Here is a 17523-nt window from a genome sequence, read left to right on the forward strand (position 1 = left end):
TATTTTAAATCTTCATCACCTTAATTCACCTGAGTGCTTACTAAGGAAAAATGGGAATGCGAAATTTTACAGTTAAGGTATTCAATCCCTAATAGGAACAAATTGAATGAATTTGAATACCTAACAGATATGTAAACATTGAATACTCAATTTATTTAGTCACACTTCCCATATATTACTATTTGTAAGTATAGTGGGATTTGTCCTAATTTATGAACTTGAATTTTGGTAAGAGTTATATCCCCTTTTTTTAAGTAATAAAAAAAAATCAATTTTAATTTAGCTAAAAATTTAGCTGGTAAAAAAATTGTTTTAAATTGTCATTCTATTCTTAATGTTTCAATGCATCTTTCCACCGCAGGATTTTTTGATATTCAATTTTTTTTTAATTTTCATTTTGAAAAAATGCTTTTCCCCATAGATTTCAATGCAATCTATGTTAATTAACTACTGCGTAATTAATGACATTTTTAAAACTTTCTCGCGGTCAATCATTTTCTGCTATAAAATGCTTTAATAAAATATGAGAGTATTATTTACTTGATGGATATTTAAGTGTAGGGAATTTGGTCCCGTTAGGGATGGAAATCCTTAAGGCGAGATGGGAACAAACCTGTAGGAGTACCTCGGGGGCTGATATGGATTCTTCAGTGCTGATATGGATTTGTAGGACTTATACGGATATTATCACTTTCCGGAACTCCTCTGTTTTTTTCGCTTCGGGTTTTATATGTCATAGGTTAGTTTGGCAGACGATCATGGACGAAAAACAGAAACTTCTTAACGAAAAAAACCTTTGAAGCACTTGGAAGCAGTCTGAGTGAACTGGAATAATTGTGTTGTTTGAACACCACTGATGTGTGTGACGATTCTTTCGGTTTATTAGATTCAATGTCATTAGACCAAGATGAAAACCTTGAGCCAGTAGTTACTACGCTCGACAGTGACTCAGTGACCGACACGCTGGATGATGAAACTTTGGAAAAGTCTACCTTTGATTTTGTGAAGGAACTGAAAAATGTTAAAACAACGAGAAAAACTGATTCGGACTGAAGAAAATTTACAAATTACTTAACAATGAACAAAGCGTTGAGAAAACCAGAGGAAATCCCGGTCGAAGAACTCGATTTACATCTAGCTAGATTTTTCATGAATGCGAAGAAAACGAATGGTGAGGAATTTGAACCAGACACGCTGAAATCAATACAAGGAAGTGTTAATCATTACTTTGCAGATAGAAATTTGAAAATAAACATTATAAATGATAAAAAAATTTAAACATTCTCGTGATGTTCTTGCCTCGAAAAGAAAGCTACAAAGACCCATTGGCAAAAGAAACCGCGAGAAAAGAACAGAGCCCCTTACTCCTGAAGAAATTGATATTCTATACCAAAAGAATCTTCTGGGTACCGGTAAGTTATAATTTATTAATACTAAGAATATTTAGTTCTTCAAATTTACAATTTAAACAAAATATAAATATCAAAAAGAAGGATTTCTGTTTTAAATTGTCATTTGCGGAACATAAATTTTGTCAAATATATTTTGTACATATCTGTATGGCAAGCCCTTTTACTATTTATTCGTAAAATAAATTTTTCTTTCAAAATGAGAGATATCTCTCTAGCATAGAGAAATATCTCTTTAGCTTATGGAGATATCTCTTTAGCTTAAAGAGATATCTCTTTGACTAATAGAGATATCTTAATACTTTAGAAAGATATCTCTTTCAACAAAAGAGATATCTCTTTTTGAAAGAGAGATATCTCTTTTAGTAAGAGAGATATCTTTATAAGCTAGAGAGATATCTCTTTAAGCGAGAGAGATATCTCTTAAAGTTAGAGAGATATCTCTTCAACAAAGTTAAAAGAGATAACTCTCTGAGTTAGAGAGATATATCTTTAGATTTTCAAAGAGAGATATCTTTCTAAGCTTAAGAGATATCTCTTTTAATGAAAGAGATATCTCTTTTCCAATCACCCTTAAAATAAAATAACTAATTCTCCCGTTAAAAACGAAAGCGAAACAGGAAGTAATGTCTGGTAAGTCGTTCGTTTTCTGGTTATTGAAAAGAAGAGGATAAAATGGACTGATTGATACAGGTAAACAACGTTAATTGCTTTATTGTTTTAAGCGAAAGTAACAGGATTTCAAACCAAAACGTCCCCCAAAGATTGGTTCCATATTATATTTATTTCATTTATTTAGCTCACAGGACAGCTGAGCCGGGGATATAGAATGCGAAGTCAATAAAAACAAATTCGAAATAGGCCTACATGCACCCAATTTCATCGATCAGGGAATACAGGATTGATTACTACGTCGATTAAACATAATCCTGATAGAATTAATGTTCTTTTTTAATTAATTAATACTCCAAAAATAAAAACGCCCAACATTACTTCTTTCATGTAAACAGGGATGTATATATTCAACTTCAATATTAGCTGTAGGACGTTAAACGACATACAATTACGATCAATATATTAACTGTAAAGCCTTATGACCCCCTTCCCAAACACAGGCACCTGAAGTATGGATAATACCCCCCCCCCCTTTTTTTTATATTTTTTTTAAATTTAACCAAAAAAAGGGGGGGTATTATCCATACTTCAGGTGCCCGTGTTCCCAAATACTCTTACAATTATGAGAAAGACATTTTATTTTCTTAAAATAGGCATCAGAAATAGGAATTTTCTTATTTGTCTTAGCTAGAACAATCCCCAATTTATCCATTGTTGTCACCAAACAGGTCTGCACTGGGTCCATAAGACATTCATCATTCAATGGTAGAACATTTTATCTACATTTGTCATATTTTACAGAGAAAAAGGGACAATGCTTCGACTGAATGTGTCATCCATGTACCAGTATAGACCTGTTAATGAGGCATATCCAATAATTCTTATACTCATGAAGAGTGCGGCAACTCCCAAGTAGTTAAGGATGGCACTCATTTTAAATCAGGTACAGGATAATTTTTTGGGCTGCACTTTTCTTTACTTCAATATTTCAAACTCACTAGTTAAGTATCAAGTCCACAAAAGCTCAAACACCATGGTGAATCAATGGACCATAATGATAGTTAAATTTGTCATATGCTTTCTTATTAAATTATCAATTTGAAATTTGATTGGTAAAAAACATTTATTAACAAGTACAATTCTTCTAATGTGTGCCTGTCATCCCAACAATTGCAAATGCACATCGATAGGTTCTCCATGAAAATTGCTAACTGCGCAGAATGGTTGCACATTTTTTTCAATGAACATTTTCTTAACATTGAATCCTTCAGTATAACAAGACAAATATTGCATGCTTATTTTAATACAATATAAATAAACTTAAGAACAAATTTAAGGATTGAAGTTTAATTTGTATATTTGGTAGTTACATGCGTAATTAGTTTTTTATATAAAGGATGTACACAAGCATTTTATAACATTGAAAATATTCAAGAAAGTATTCTCTTAATTTCTTGTAGATCCTCACTTCTAGGATGTTTTCCATGTTCTTGTGAAAAGTGTTTTACATGGCACCATTCAGCTACAAATACTTTGCCGGTGGAACTGTGACATCAATCAACTGCTCATGCCACTGCTAATTGGCAGAATTTCCTTTGGGACAAGCAAACTGTTTCAAATATTTTACACCTGCAAGTTAGTACTTATGAAATTTTGTTTGCAGGAAGCTAAAAGCTAATGAGTACTGAAAATACAAGCCAGATGAAGTACAAAAGTGTTGATACAAGTCATTTAGAATTTTCAATTCTTTGCAGGTAGTGATGAGTGTACTGGAAGTTTTTTTGGGATCTTGTCCGACATCATAGGTACAACTGGTCACTGTGCTTTCTTGGTTATATAAGCAGGCATATTGTTAAAGCGGTGACACATGTAGCTTCAAATGATGCTTGACTGTTTAAGTGTTTTTCTTTGATTTATAAGTAAACCTGGATTGATCTCTGATGCAGTAATACAGATCCATGTCCATTCTTTAATACTCCATTATCCCACTGTCACAAAGTACTGAAATAAAAATGATTTTGATTTTAAAAATTTTTGGTTTTTATATGTAACATATAATTCTACAGAAATTCCAATATTAAAACTACTTCAAAACAAGATGTGTTTGTGAAACACTATGCACCAGGCGGCAACAAATTCAAACAAGTTTTTTTAAGCATATAGGTCATAGTCAAGGTCACAAGGTCATTGGCCTTGGTGTCATTTGAAAGAGCTTAATTAGTGGAGTATGCAAATCAAATATGAAGTCTCTATCTTTAACGGTACAAAAGGTATGGTGAAAGTTCAAAATGGTATTTATAGCATTAAAGTCACATTAAAGGTCAAAAGTTCACTGGCCTTGGTGTCATTTGAAAGAGCATAATTAATGAAGAAGGCATTCCAAATATGATTTCTCTATCTTTAATGTATCAAAAGTTAAGGCGAAAGTTTAAAAAAAAGCTATTTTTAGCATATAGGTCACAGTCAAGGTCACAAGGTCATTAACCTTGGTGTCTTTTGAAAGAATTTAATAAGTGGAGTAGGCATATTAAATATGAAGTCTGTACCTCTCATGGTTCAAAAGTTATGGTGGAGGTTAAAGTTGAAAAAAGACAAACAGACATAGAAACAGGATATAAACAATAGACAATAGTTCACTTATTTTATGATTGTGTATATTAATGTTACTGAATTTTGGAATCAATTTGTACAAAGGTTTAGTGTCGTTGAAAAAGATTACAAAATATCCAAAAGAACTGTTTTACTTGTTAATATAGAAGGAAGTTGTTTAGAAAATTTCCTTTTATTAGTTGCAAAAAATTTTATTTACTATTCATGATCACAAGATAGTAAGCCATTATTTATTGATGCAGTAAAGTTATTCAAGTATTACATAAACATAGAAAATTGTTGTGAAAAAGTTTTTCAATGTAAGGACAAAATACTCAGTAAATGGGTCCTGTATGATAATGTGTACAACAAGTGATGAAAAAATCAAAATGTAATTTTTTGTTAATTTATATCTACACATTTGGGTACATCTGTTTTGTTTTTGGATAAATTGTATGTTTAACTGTCATATGTTTACATATACATGTATGTACATTTATTATGCCCCCCTCCCCCCTTTGAAGAAAGGGGGGCATATTGCTTTGCTGCTGTCTGTCAGTCCATTTAGTTTCCATTCATTTTCTTCACAACCATTGCACTGAAATGAAATTTGGTATACAGCCTTACAGGTATATCAGATGAACATTTAGGTCAAGTTCTGTTTTGGGTATGATCATCGCACCATTTTTGACAGAGTTATACCCCTTGGCTTTAGAAAAATTCCAATTACTTGCAGTTTCTGTTCATTTCCTTTGCAGAGGTTGCACATAGTGAAATGCAATTTAGTATACAGATTTATCAGATGATCATGAATATCTAGGTCAAGTTCTCTTTTGGGTATGCTTGCACCATTTTTGACAGAGTTATGCCTTTTTAGACTTAGATAAAAAATTCCAATGTGGGGGGAGGGGGCATAAGTATTTTACAAACATCTCATTATTTTTAATTTTAGAAACTGCACTGTGTGAGTGTGTGCAATTGTGGTGGTGAGTGGGTGAAAATTGTCTTGTGTTTGTACAGTGTATATATGGATATGGAAAATGCTTCAAAATAAAGCATTTAAAAAAAAAGTTTTGGAAAGTATGGCAATCATATACCATGCAGTACTCAGAAATACTAAATAAAAGGCTGCATAGAAGAAAAAAAAATTAAAACTACCAATCAAATAAGTATTAAATGTAAATCTTTTAAGATGAAGGTTTTGCTTTGTCAGATTCTTTGCTTATAGGGACACTTACCTTTAATAATGTCATGACAGGTGAGACACGTGGCTGGTCTTCATGCTGGATCAGTTCTTAGTTAAAACCATCCAGTATTGCCCCAAGATTGCCAGATGTACAGACAAAACCTGTAATTTAGCAAGCTTCTGTAATATGCCAATTGAATTATTACATAGGCCATAGTTGTATGTGCAACTGATAATGATGTAGGACTAAGGTGCCTGACAAATAATGAGTTATAAATCTTACAAATATCCATTTATTTGATACAAATCTTAACTTTCTTAATTAAATTTTATCAATGATTTTACAAGAAAATCAGAATAAAAATTGTCCTTTTTATACATAAAAAATATTTTCATTTAAAATCTTTTTATTTAAAAATATTTGTTGCATTTTCATATTTAGGGTACCCTTCCTAGGCCAACAATAAAAAAAATGATTTGTTTGATGTACTCTGACCTACCTGTTCAAATAGCCCCTACCCAACTGCATTCATTTCTTGGGGGCACTTAAAATTTTGTAACAACCCCCTTAATTTCCATAGATGTTTTAAAGATAAGGTATCATATTTTTTTTTAGGATGCTTTTTAATTTATAAATACAAAGTCTTTGTAACTAAATGAAAACATTAACAGATTTCTGAGTCTGTGGTTTTAAATATGACAGTTATCAATTTATTCAATGCTGTAAGACATAAGAAAAAAAACTAGAAATATGTCCACAGGACAGGAATGCCCGCCAAGGGTATATTAGTCATGCAAAATGAAAATTTGTATGAAATTTGATCAGAATATCTTGAAAAATGTTACAGTTGAATTGCTTACATCAGTATGTATCAGCATATGAAGTTTGACACTAATTTCAGAGATGTGAGGTCAAGGTCAAATAAAAGGTCAACGTCATGTTGATGCAGTTGAATTGCTTACATCAGAATGTATCACCATATGAAGTTTGACACTAACTTAGGAAAATTGAGGTCAAAGTCAAAAGAAAGGCCAAGGACAAAAAATGTTTGTTTCAGTTGAAAAGCTCTCATCAGTATTGTAAGTTTGATACAGTAAATCTCGTTTAGTACGAACACGAATATTGCGAATTCATGGGTATAGCGAAGTCATCTTGGATTCCCAGCTATAAAATTTCAATGAATTTCTTATACGATTGTAATGAATTATGGATAAAGCGAAGTAATTTCATAGGTCCCAGCAACTTGGTTATAACCGAGTTTTGCTGTAACACCATCTTGAATGGTATGTTTAAAACTAAGTTAAACACTAATTTAAGAAAAGTGAGGTCAAGGTCAAAGGAAAGGTCAAGGACAGAAAATGCTGATGCAGTTGCATAGCTCTTATCAATAACTATCAGCAAAGTTTGATGAAATATCCTGTATAGTTTCTTTGAAACTGGGCTTTGAACTGAGCTAAACGCAAAGTGTGACGCATGGACAGAAAGACAGAAGACAGACATGACAAACACTATATGCCCAGGCCATAATCATTGGGGCATAAAAAAAACTACCGGTACCAACCTACCTGCCAACCTTGATATATTTTTAAAGCTGGTCAGTTGTTGACTAGTATATTAGTCATTTTGACATGCTATGTCTTATAAAAAATAAATTTTATATTTGTCTTAGAACTTATTTGTTGCATCAATTTCATACCTGTATTTGATTTCCATTGTTTTGGATGCTGATAATTCAAAGTCATGATCAGTATAGTCTTAGGTGCTGCTGACTTTGGATCTCTTAGGAACTGCATCTTTTATTTGTGTTACTGGTTCTCTTGTACCTCTGCTATAAATAAGTTTTAGTGTATACAGTTGTGTAATATCAGTGAATAAATTGAACAGACAGATTGATTGTTTATTGTTTATCATTCCTCTCAAGAATTTTTCACTCATATGGAAACGACAGTGGAGAGCTGCAAATTTTGTCCTAATGACCTATACTCAGCACTCAGGGCCATTGACTGATTGAGCACTGAGCAGGAAGGGATCTTTTTTGTGCCAACACCTGATCTACTGCAACAAGGGGCCACAGTTATACTGTATCATCCCAAGGACAGGTCTCCACATCCCACAGTGGGATTCAAACTCATGATGTAAGGATCAACACCTTATTTCGCGACTCTACTAGAGCAGACACTCTAACCACTGTGCCATGCAGGCGAATTTGAACAGACAGAAAAATTTACCAAAATCCATAAACCATGTTCTATAAACAGAAAAAACATACTCTCTAAAGTGAGAAATATGGTCATCTAAATTTTATTTTATGCAGAGAGATGGCAAAATATATGAACATCTTATCCTTGTGAAATAGATCTAAATTGCTACAAACATTTAATGCTCAAAAAAATAATCCACTAATACAAAGCAGGTTAAAATTTACTGAAAAACAAGATGTGTTTGTGAAACACTGATGCCCCCGTACGGCAATTTAGCGACAGTTAAGCTTTCTCAAATGCAAATCAAATATGTTAATTGGTACCAAAGTAAGGTCTTTTCACAAGAAATGAGAAATGTAAACACTAACTACACCTGCTCCAGGGTTATGACCAATGTTAAAATCTTAAAAGATAGGACAAATTCCGGGTCAAGGTCAAAGGGTCAAGGTTGTTGTGTTCTATAGAAAGGCCTTGTCTCAAAGATTACGTATGGGAAGTATGAAAGCACTGGCCCTTACCGTTCAAAAGTTATGGCCAAGGTTAAAGTTTGTAAAAAGTAGGTCAAACTTTAAGGTCAAGGTCAAAGGGTCAAGATTCTTGAAATCCAATGAAAGGTATTGTCACAAGGATTACACATGTGAAATATGAAAGCTTTAGCCCCAACTATTCAGAAGTTATGGTCAAGGTTAAAGTTTGTAAAAAGTAGGTCAAACACCAAGGTCAAGGTCAGATGGTCAAGGTCCTTGAAATCAAATGAAAGGTCTTGTCACAAGGATTAAATTTGTGAAGTATGAATGCCCTAGTCCTAACCCTTCAAACATTTCTGTCAATGTTGTATTTTTAAAGTGGGTCAAACTCCAAGGTCAAGGTCAAAAGGTCAAATTTGGTGGTACCCAAAGAAAGGTCTTTACACAAGGAATATACATATGAAATATGAAAGTCATAGCTCCACTAAATCAAAAGTTATGGGCAAGGTGAAAGTTTTTGCGGACAAACAGAGAGACAGACAGACAGACGGACACGACAAAAACTAATTACCCCCGAAACTTCGTTTACGGGGGCATAAAAAGTATATTAAAAAATTACCCAAACAAAAGTGATGCAGCCACAATATCATAAATATGACGTTGGTTCCCATCAATGACAAAACTCCTCCTCTATAATCAGCTGATGAATAACATCTCGGATTCAAGAGAAATCTGTTAACAAATTAAGGCAAAAGATAATTTTGAAACTATTTCATTCGGTAAAGAATAAAACACTTCATTTTCCCTCAAAATAAACAAGAAACGGATGACACTCTCTGATTTGTTTACCTTTATTTCGATCGAAATATTCCTGGTGGACGCTCGCACCCAATTTCTTATGACATGAAATTCATACATCGTAAGTCGGACAACCCTTCGGCTTTGAAAAACTATTTAATTTCCCCCTGAAAGCTGTGTGTAAACCAGAAACTTGCTGAACTCAATACACATTCACCATGACCATGTGCGAGGAAGTGAAAATTATCGTAAAATCTCGCGAGTCACGTGACGAGACTTACAGACTCTGGACCGAATTTTCTCAGCTTTTGAAATAAAGAATAAAAAGTTCACTTCCGGTAAAGGGAGAAGTCATTTCAAATGGAATTTAAATAAACATAATGAAGAGAGATATCTCTTTGCAATAAAGAGATATTTCTTTTTGCTTCAGAGATATCTCTTTTAGACCCTTTTGAAAGATATCTCTTTCACTTTGAAAGATATCTCTTAAGATAAACTTAGAGAGATATCTAGTTTACTTAAAGAGATATCTCTTTATCTTGGAAAGATATCTCTCTCTCTCTAAGTGAAAGAGATATCTCTCTAGGTGAAAGAGATATCTCTCTAGTTGAAAGAGATATCTCTCTAACGATCAGAGATATCTCTTTAACGTTCAGAGATATCTCTTATCACGAAAGAGATATCTCTCAAGGAGAAAGAGATATCTCTCAAAGAAAAAGAGATATCTCTCTAAGTATAAGAGATATCTCTTTAGAATAAGAGATATCTCTTTCTTATAGAGATGTCTCTTTAGAATAAGAGATATCTCTTTAAGTTGAGAGATATCTCTTATTTTTAAGAGATATCTCTCTAAAATGAGAGATATCTGTGTAATTTTCAGATGAAATTTATTTTGCGAATAAATAGTAAAAGGGCTTGCCATATATCTGTGTATTTTCTGTCTTAAATAATTCATTTCTAATAATATTTTTAGGAGATGCAAAGTCTCTGATGAATGTGTTGTATCTAAATAATACAATGCATTTCAGAATGCGCAGTAGGATTGAACCTGTCAACCTGAGGTGGGATGATGTGACAATGAAAGTTACCTCAACAGGAGAAGAGTACTTAGAATACACAGAAAGAGCAACTAAGACAAGAACTGGTATAACGAGTGACACCAGGAATTTTGCTTCGAAAATGTTTGAGGATAGAGGTACACATTAATTTTAGAGAAAAAAAAATGTACACATACCTATTAGCTAAGCATAAATATCTTGGAACTCATGTTTACAAGAATGTATTTTGCTAAATTTTATATTAGTACTATCTTACATCATGCAGGTAATCCCCAAGGCCCTGTGTTAGCTTACAAAGAGTTTACCAACAGGAGACCTGAGGCAATGAAAAGGCCTGAGTTACCTTTCTACATAGGCATTCCAAGAAATCCAGGAAAAACCTAGTTCATTAATCAACCTATGGGGAAACACAATTGGAAATCAGGGTTCTCCATGAGCTGTTTTACTGTGTTGCTCCCGGCACAGTAAAATTTTCTCCGACACAGTACATGTAACGGTTCAAATTTAATGCGTGCGACACAGTAAAAAATTTCCTGACACAGAAAGATCTGTGATGATCAGAAAATCAAAACATATCAATTCTCTAAAACTGAAACTTTGATCAAACAAATCTAACAGTTTGTTGATGATAATCTTCCTATATGCGATGTTAAAGTGCATGTGACATTAAGTAAATGTTTCTATTATGACGTCATCTTAATTATGACGTCATGGTAACGTCAATGTTATCCAGTGTTTTGAATGATCAGTCTAGATAAATAAGTCAACGTGATTAGAGGTGTTTTTCATTCTATCTGACTCAACATTTGGTGCCGTGACCAGTGGGAAAGTAATAGCAAACTAGAAATGGATGTAATCTTAAAGGCACAGCGTTCAGGCCATCGTGGAGTAATAACCAAAATTTGAGGAGAATTTCTGAAATTGAAGATGAAAATGGAAAAGCTGAAATGATCAATGTACTGGAGGAAAAGTGGGACATATTAGAGAAAATCAACAGCCAGATTCTACAAGAACTAGAGAAAAAAGAAGAAATTCAAATGGAGATCGAAGATTCAGATGAGTACATGCTAGATTTGAGATTAAAATTAGTAGAACTGACAAAGAATGGAAAAGCTTCTGAGAATCTTATTCAAAGTACATCCAGGAATTTAAATGTAAATGCACCACAGTTCATTCCAAGCAGTGAATCATTAGAATCCAGGATAGGAAAACCTAACATTCATAGTCACAATCTACCAGCAGAAATTCAGAAGAACATTACCCGGGACAAAGGAGATGATCAATGGGAATTGAATTCACTGAGAAGAGCCATCAAGAAGGAGCTATGTGTTCAAGATGCTGGACAGGGAGTGCAATCAAAACAAGAAACCCAGGAATTCATTCCAACAGCTAACTTTGTTGCAGGATCAAGTCATAAAAGGAGCAACAAGCAGGAAAATTATGTGAAGCAATGCTTATTCTGCAATGGAAATCATTCACCAATTAACTGCCATAAAGTCCAAGACTATGATAAAAGAATATCAATCATCAAACAGAAAAGAGTCTGCTTCAATTGCTGTGGAAATCACAAAGTAAGTGAAAGTAAATGAAATTTCAAATGCAGGAATTGTAAGAAGTCTCATCACACAAGTATTTGCAAGAATTCGCAACTACCTCAAAGTTCCCCAAAGAGAGATGTCACAAAATCTGAGAGCACACAAGCGAATCAACCAAGTCAACGAGAGCAGTCGTTCCAGCTTCATTCTTTAACACAGGTGACAGCCACCACTGAAGTGCTACTGAAAACTGCTGTGACACCAATTTGGTATGGAAATCAAGAAATCAGCTGTAATATATTGCTTGATGAAGGGGCTCAAAATTCATTTATTACAGAGGAGCTAGCACAAAAACTTGATATCAAATCAAATGGATCTGTTATCCTAAGAATTTCAGCATTTGGAGACAAGAATAGTGAAATTCGTCATCTTGAGAAAGCAACGGTTCAGCTTGAAACATTAACTGGAGACAAAATTCCAATGGAGGTCATCATAATTCCAAAGATTGCAGCTCCAATCTCAAACAGATCACGTGTCAATATCAGGGAACTCTCATACCTTAGAGGATTAAAACTGGCACACCCGGTTAGCACAGAGGAACAGTTCCATATTTCAATGCTCATTGGTGCGGATTACTACTGGAACATAGTAGGGGAAAAAATCATTAGAGGAAATGGACCCACCGCAGTCGAATCAAAGGTTGGGTATCTAATATCTGGACCTATCCACTCAACAGAACCAATGAGAAGTGCACATCATAGGATACAATTTAAAAAACAAGATTTACGATGTTCCCCCTAGAGACATATTTGTTTCAAATTTTTTGAGACAGATATATCAAGACGTTGAAAGAGTTACTAGTACAGAGCACAATATATTTCTAATTCCAAAGTCATATCAAGGTGACTCTGATACAAGCAGAGTAAAGTCAAGGAATCCTCAGAAAGATCCCAGATTTGTGCCACAACAGATGGTGGGATTTTGTACTGTTTTACACGAACTTAGCAGTGAGCAGTATGGAGACTTGGAGAGCGATGAAAACAGACACCATTATAGTTATAGGATGAGAGACAAACCACATGAAGTAAGACGTGAAGTAGAACATAGGGAGAACAGAGTTCATGTTCAAAGAGGCAGAGGAGCATACAACAGACTTGTCAACAGAAAACAATATCACCGAAGGACAGGAACCACATGCAGCAAAATCAAAATTGGAATCGTCGTCGAAGTCCATGATGATTTCACAAATCACATCAATAAGAAACTTGCTGTAGTGATGGATCTCATAACTAGCGGAGATGGACACACAAGATCAGCAGTCTTACGTTTTAGTAACGGAACCATATCAAACCGTCCAATTACGAAATTTTGTCCCCTTGAGTTAAGGGAGTCAGATTCCAAAGTGAGGAGGAGTGAAAGACTTTCCAATTTATTTTTTTTTTTTGTAAAAACACAACGCAAAATACGAACTTTCTATCATTGTAAATTGTTATAATCTTCCTATATGTGACGTTAAAGTGCATGTGACATTAAGTAAATGTTTCTATTATGACGTCATCTTAATTATGACGTCATGGTAACGTCAATGTATTGCAATGTTATCCAGTGTTTCAAATGGTCAGTCTAGATAAACAAGTCAACGTGATTAGAGGTGTTTTTCATTCTATCTGACTCAACACAGTTAGAGCGCTTAATTAGCACTTAATTAGGGCTTCACCTCACATAATCAATTATCTCCTTGACCCTCGCCGGAGTTTACGCATGAACGAACAACGACAAATATTTTTTTTCCACACTTCTAGTAACGGTTAATTAATTGGTATTTTAATTTAAAATACATCGTATTTATTTTTTTTAATATCTAAATGTTTTTTTCTATAGAGTCACGGCTCTAGAATTATGTTGGCACTGATAGTTAAACATCGTATAGAAATCAATGGATGTAAAATAAATTGTTTTATTTTAATTGTACAAGGAACTCTCAAAAGTATTCTGAAGATTTTTTTTTTAATTCAGTAATTCGATTTAGAAAACTGGAAAAAAAAATCATGGCAAATTTACTATCAAAAATAGTAAAAAGTGTGTATTGACCAAAATTTCCTCTGCTTTTCAGAACATATTTTTTTACTTCTATCAGTATGTACGACCATACCATTTGTGTAACAAATTAGTGATTTAAAAAAAACTGTACTGTATTCTTTTGTAATTATAATGAATAGTGATTCAATCGCGAATTTGATCGCGAAAATACCGCAAAATTTGAGTGATTCGCGTAAACTCTGCAACACAGTAAAATTTCAAATCATGGAGAACCCTGGGAAATATTGTTCAGGTGATGTGTGAAGCTGGTGGCATTCAAGGAAGAAAAGTAAATCATAGTTCTAGAAAACGGCAATTAGTTCCCTTGTTCATGCAGGTGTTCCCCCAACGTTGATTCAGCAGTTGTCCGGTCAGAAGAATGTTAACTCGATAAATAAATACAGCACAGACTCAAGTGATCAGCAGAGACATATGTCCTCAATTCTCATTAATTATTCAAGTTTATCTGAAAAGGTATATCCAGAACAACAAGCCACTGAATCTTCGATTCCATCCCCTGATTGATCATCTCTACCACTGGCTCCCATAACGTCTTCATCTGACACAGATATCATTCATCAGACATTAACTGAAATTAGTTCTTTTGAAAATCAAACAAACGTGGAAAAACCCATTCTGAAGGAGCGTGTTGTAGGCAATTTTACAGGGGACCATATCTCTGGAAATGTCATATTTTACTTTGACTCCAAACCAAAAAAATCATGAAAAAGATGTAGAGTTATCTATAGTGATTCAGATTCAGATCAGCTGAAGAAACTTTAGATGTCAATTTCCACTGATTACATCTAGTTTATAAAGTTTTATACATTCAGCATGTATGTCATCAGTGATCAGTACGAAACATTGACCATATTAAATTAGTAACTGTACAAATATGTATGATAAAACTAGAGGTACTGTGAGCAATGAGCTCACTAAATGATACCCCCGCCTCCCATAATGTCGATGTGTTGCTTTATATTGTTTAGTTATTAATATATATATATTACATTAAAGTGATACCAGTGAATCTGATTCCGAGTCTACAGACGCAGAAGAAACAGACCTTGTAAGAAACAAATCCAAGTTTAACCCAAAACGAGGAAGAAATAAAACTTTGGATGCTGTTTGCGACACATTGGAAAATATTCACTTCCCAAATAAACCCAGGACTATTAAACCAAACCTTTCTAAGGAAGAAGAAAAGGCTCTTAAAAACCTCAGCGATGATCCTACCATCATAATCAAAGAGGCCGATAAAGGAGGCGGAGTCGTCCTTATGAATAAGGATTTTTACAAAAGTAAAATTTTACAAATGTTGCAAGACAATAATTTTTATGAAAAATTGCGCAACTGTCATGAGAAGAAAACAATTACAAAAATAAAAAACTTAGTATATGGACCACTATCTGAGGGTTTAACAGATAAGGAAAAGGACTACCTGACAAACTTTGAATTCCGAGAGAGTCAATTCTATGGTTTACCTAAAGTGCACAAGTCTAAAATTATAAAGGATGCCATAAAAGAGCAAAATAGTATATGTATAACATGTGCTGATCCCGCTGATTTAAGCTTCAGACCAATTGTAGGAGGACCGAACTCTTCAACGCAAAGACTGAGTCATTTATTGGATATACTTTTAAAACCATATTGTCAAAAAGTACCCAGCTTTGTGAGAGACGATCTTGATTTTATAAATCATTTACCTACTCATGTCACCTCTAACACCAAACTTGTCACACTGGATGTTGTAAGTTTGTACACAAATATTCCTACAGAATTGGGATTGCTAGCTGTCAAATTCTGGACTGAAAATTATCCCGATGTTCTAAACAACAGGTTTCAGCGGGACTTCATCCTAGAGGCTCTAAAATTAGTTCTAGATAACAATACGTTTGAGTTTGCAGACCATCATTACCTCCAAATTAAGGGAACAGCAATGGGGACAAAAGTCGCACCTACCTATGCAACATTAACCCTTGGTTATCTAGAACATAAATTACATGATCAACTGTGTACGTTGTGGGGGATAGAATCTGCAAACAAAATACGGTCTAAATGGAAAAGATTTTTAGACGATTGTTTTATCTTATGGGATGAGGATGTCGATAAACTAACGGAGTTTTATGATCTACTTAACCAAATGAATTCGGATATCAAATTCACGATGGAAACAGATGATTTGCAAATGCCATTCCTCGATGTTCTTGTAACAAAGGATAATACCAGCTTAAATACGGATATTTACTATAAACCAACCGATACACACCAATATCTGCATTTTGGATCAAGCCATCCCCATCACACTAAAACAGCTATACCATATAACCTCGCAAGAAGAATATGCACCATTGTGAGTAATACCAATATCAGGGATATTCGACTGGAGGAATTAAAATTGTATTTATTAAACCAAAAATATCCAGAACAACTTGTAGATAATGGTATAAAGAAAGCCAAGGAGTGCGATAGAAGTCAGTTACTTTTAAACATACGACGTGCGAATGACGTTGAAATAATTCCATTTGTGCACACGCATAACCCGAGAAATCAAAACGTGAGTTCAATTATTCATGAACTGAACAACGTACTTAGAGAGGACGAACAAACGAAAAACGTATACAAGAATTGTCGTTTTATCAACAGTAAACGCCAACCGAAAAACCTAAAGAGAATACTTTGTTCTTCCAAATTCAACGACCATACTTATACAGTCTCTAAGTGTAAGAACCCTCGATGCGGTACATGTGAATACATTACAGAAGGGACCAGCTATAATTTCAATGGACGTGAATTTAGAGTTAAAGAAAACATGTCATGCGATACAAAAAATGTCATTTATGTCATCACATGTCCTGGATGCAAGGAATATTATATTGGTGAAACCGGCAACACTCTCCGTGCCCGTGTACGTGTACATAAGCAACACATTAGTACACCCGAATACAGACAAATTCAATTAAGTTCGCACCTGGAAGCGTGTGGTAAAAAACAATTCAAAATTTTCCCTTTCTATAAACTCAGTTGTGCCACTGATATCCAGAGACGGGAAAAAGAAAAACATTTTATTAGTATTTTTCAACCAAAACTTAATAGTGTTTTATAAATTACTTGTGATTTCCCCGTATTTTTGTCATATTGTATCTATGACGTCATAATAGACATTTAACGTTCCGCTTAACATGACGTCATAATCACTGTTACTATGATACTATTGTAAGCTTCTGAAGATTGAAAAATGAAAGCGCTAAAGCTTAACTGAGGATTTTTGTGTTTTCTTTTTTACCTTTTTTTAAATATTGTTATCCGATTACTGAGACATTATTTAAATTTTGGATATATATATATATATATATATATATATATATATATATATATATATATATATATATATATATATATATATATATATATATATATATATATATAGTTCCCTGTCGCGAGTTTGATAAAAGAGCTATGATATCCCACACTTAGCCAGTGGATATGTGTATAATATCACAATTAAGAATTCAAATATATTACATGTAACAATTAAACTATGTTATATGTAACTATTTAAAAGGAAAAAAACTATAAAAATAG

General features: G+C 33.7%; 1 long non-coding RNA gene across 2 annotated transcripts; it reads right to left on the reverse strand.

Moving 5' to 3' along the window:
* Positions 1–3901: 3901 nt before the first annotated feature.
* LOC134252968 (uncharacterized) lies at positions 3902–9234 on the reverse strand. Of its 2 annotated transcripts, none has more exons than XR_009989048.1 (4): positions 9088–9234; positions 7497–7625; positions 5852–5961; positions 3902–4025 (listed from the first exon to the last, which is right to left on the reverse strand). It is a non-coding gene; the product is annotated as an uncharacterized LOC134252968 (long non-coding RNA). The 2 variants fall into 2 exon arrangements; XR_009989047.1 differs by having other exon boundaries at positions 7497–7628.
* Between the last annotated feature and the right edge of the window lie 8289 nt (positions 9235–17523).

Source organism: Saccostrea cucullata, unplaced genomic scaffold, assembly GCF_032062105.1.
Source record: "Saccostrea cucullata isolate Sc308-1 unplaced genomic scaffold, CSIRO_AGI_Scuc_v1 ctg1507, whole genome shotgun sequence".
NCBI lineage: Eukaryota > Metazoa > Mollusca > Bivalvia > Ostreida > Ostreidae > Saccostrea > Saccostrea cuccullata.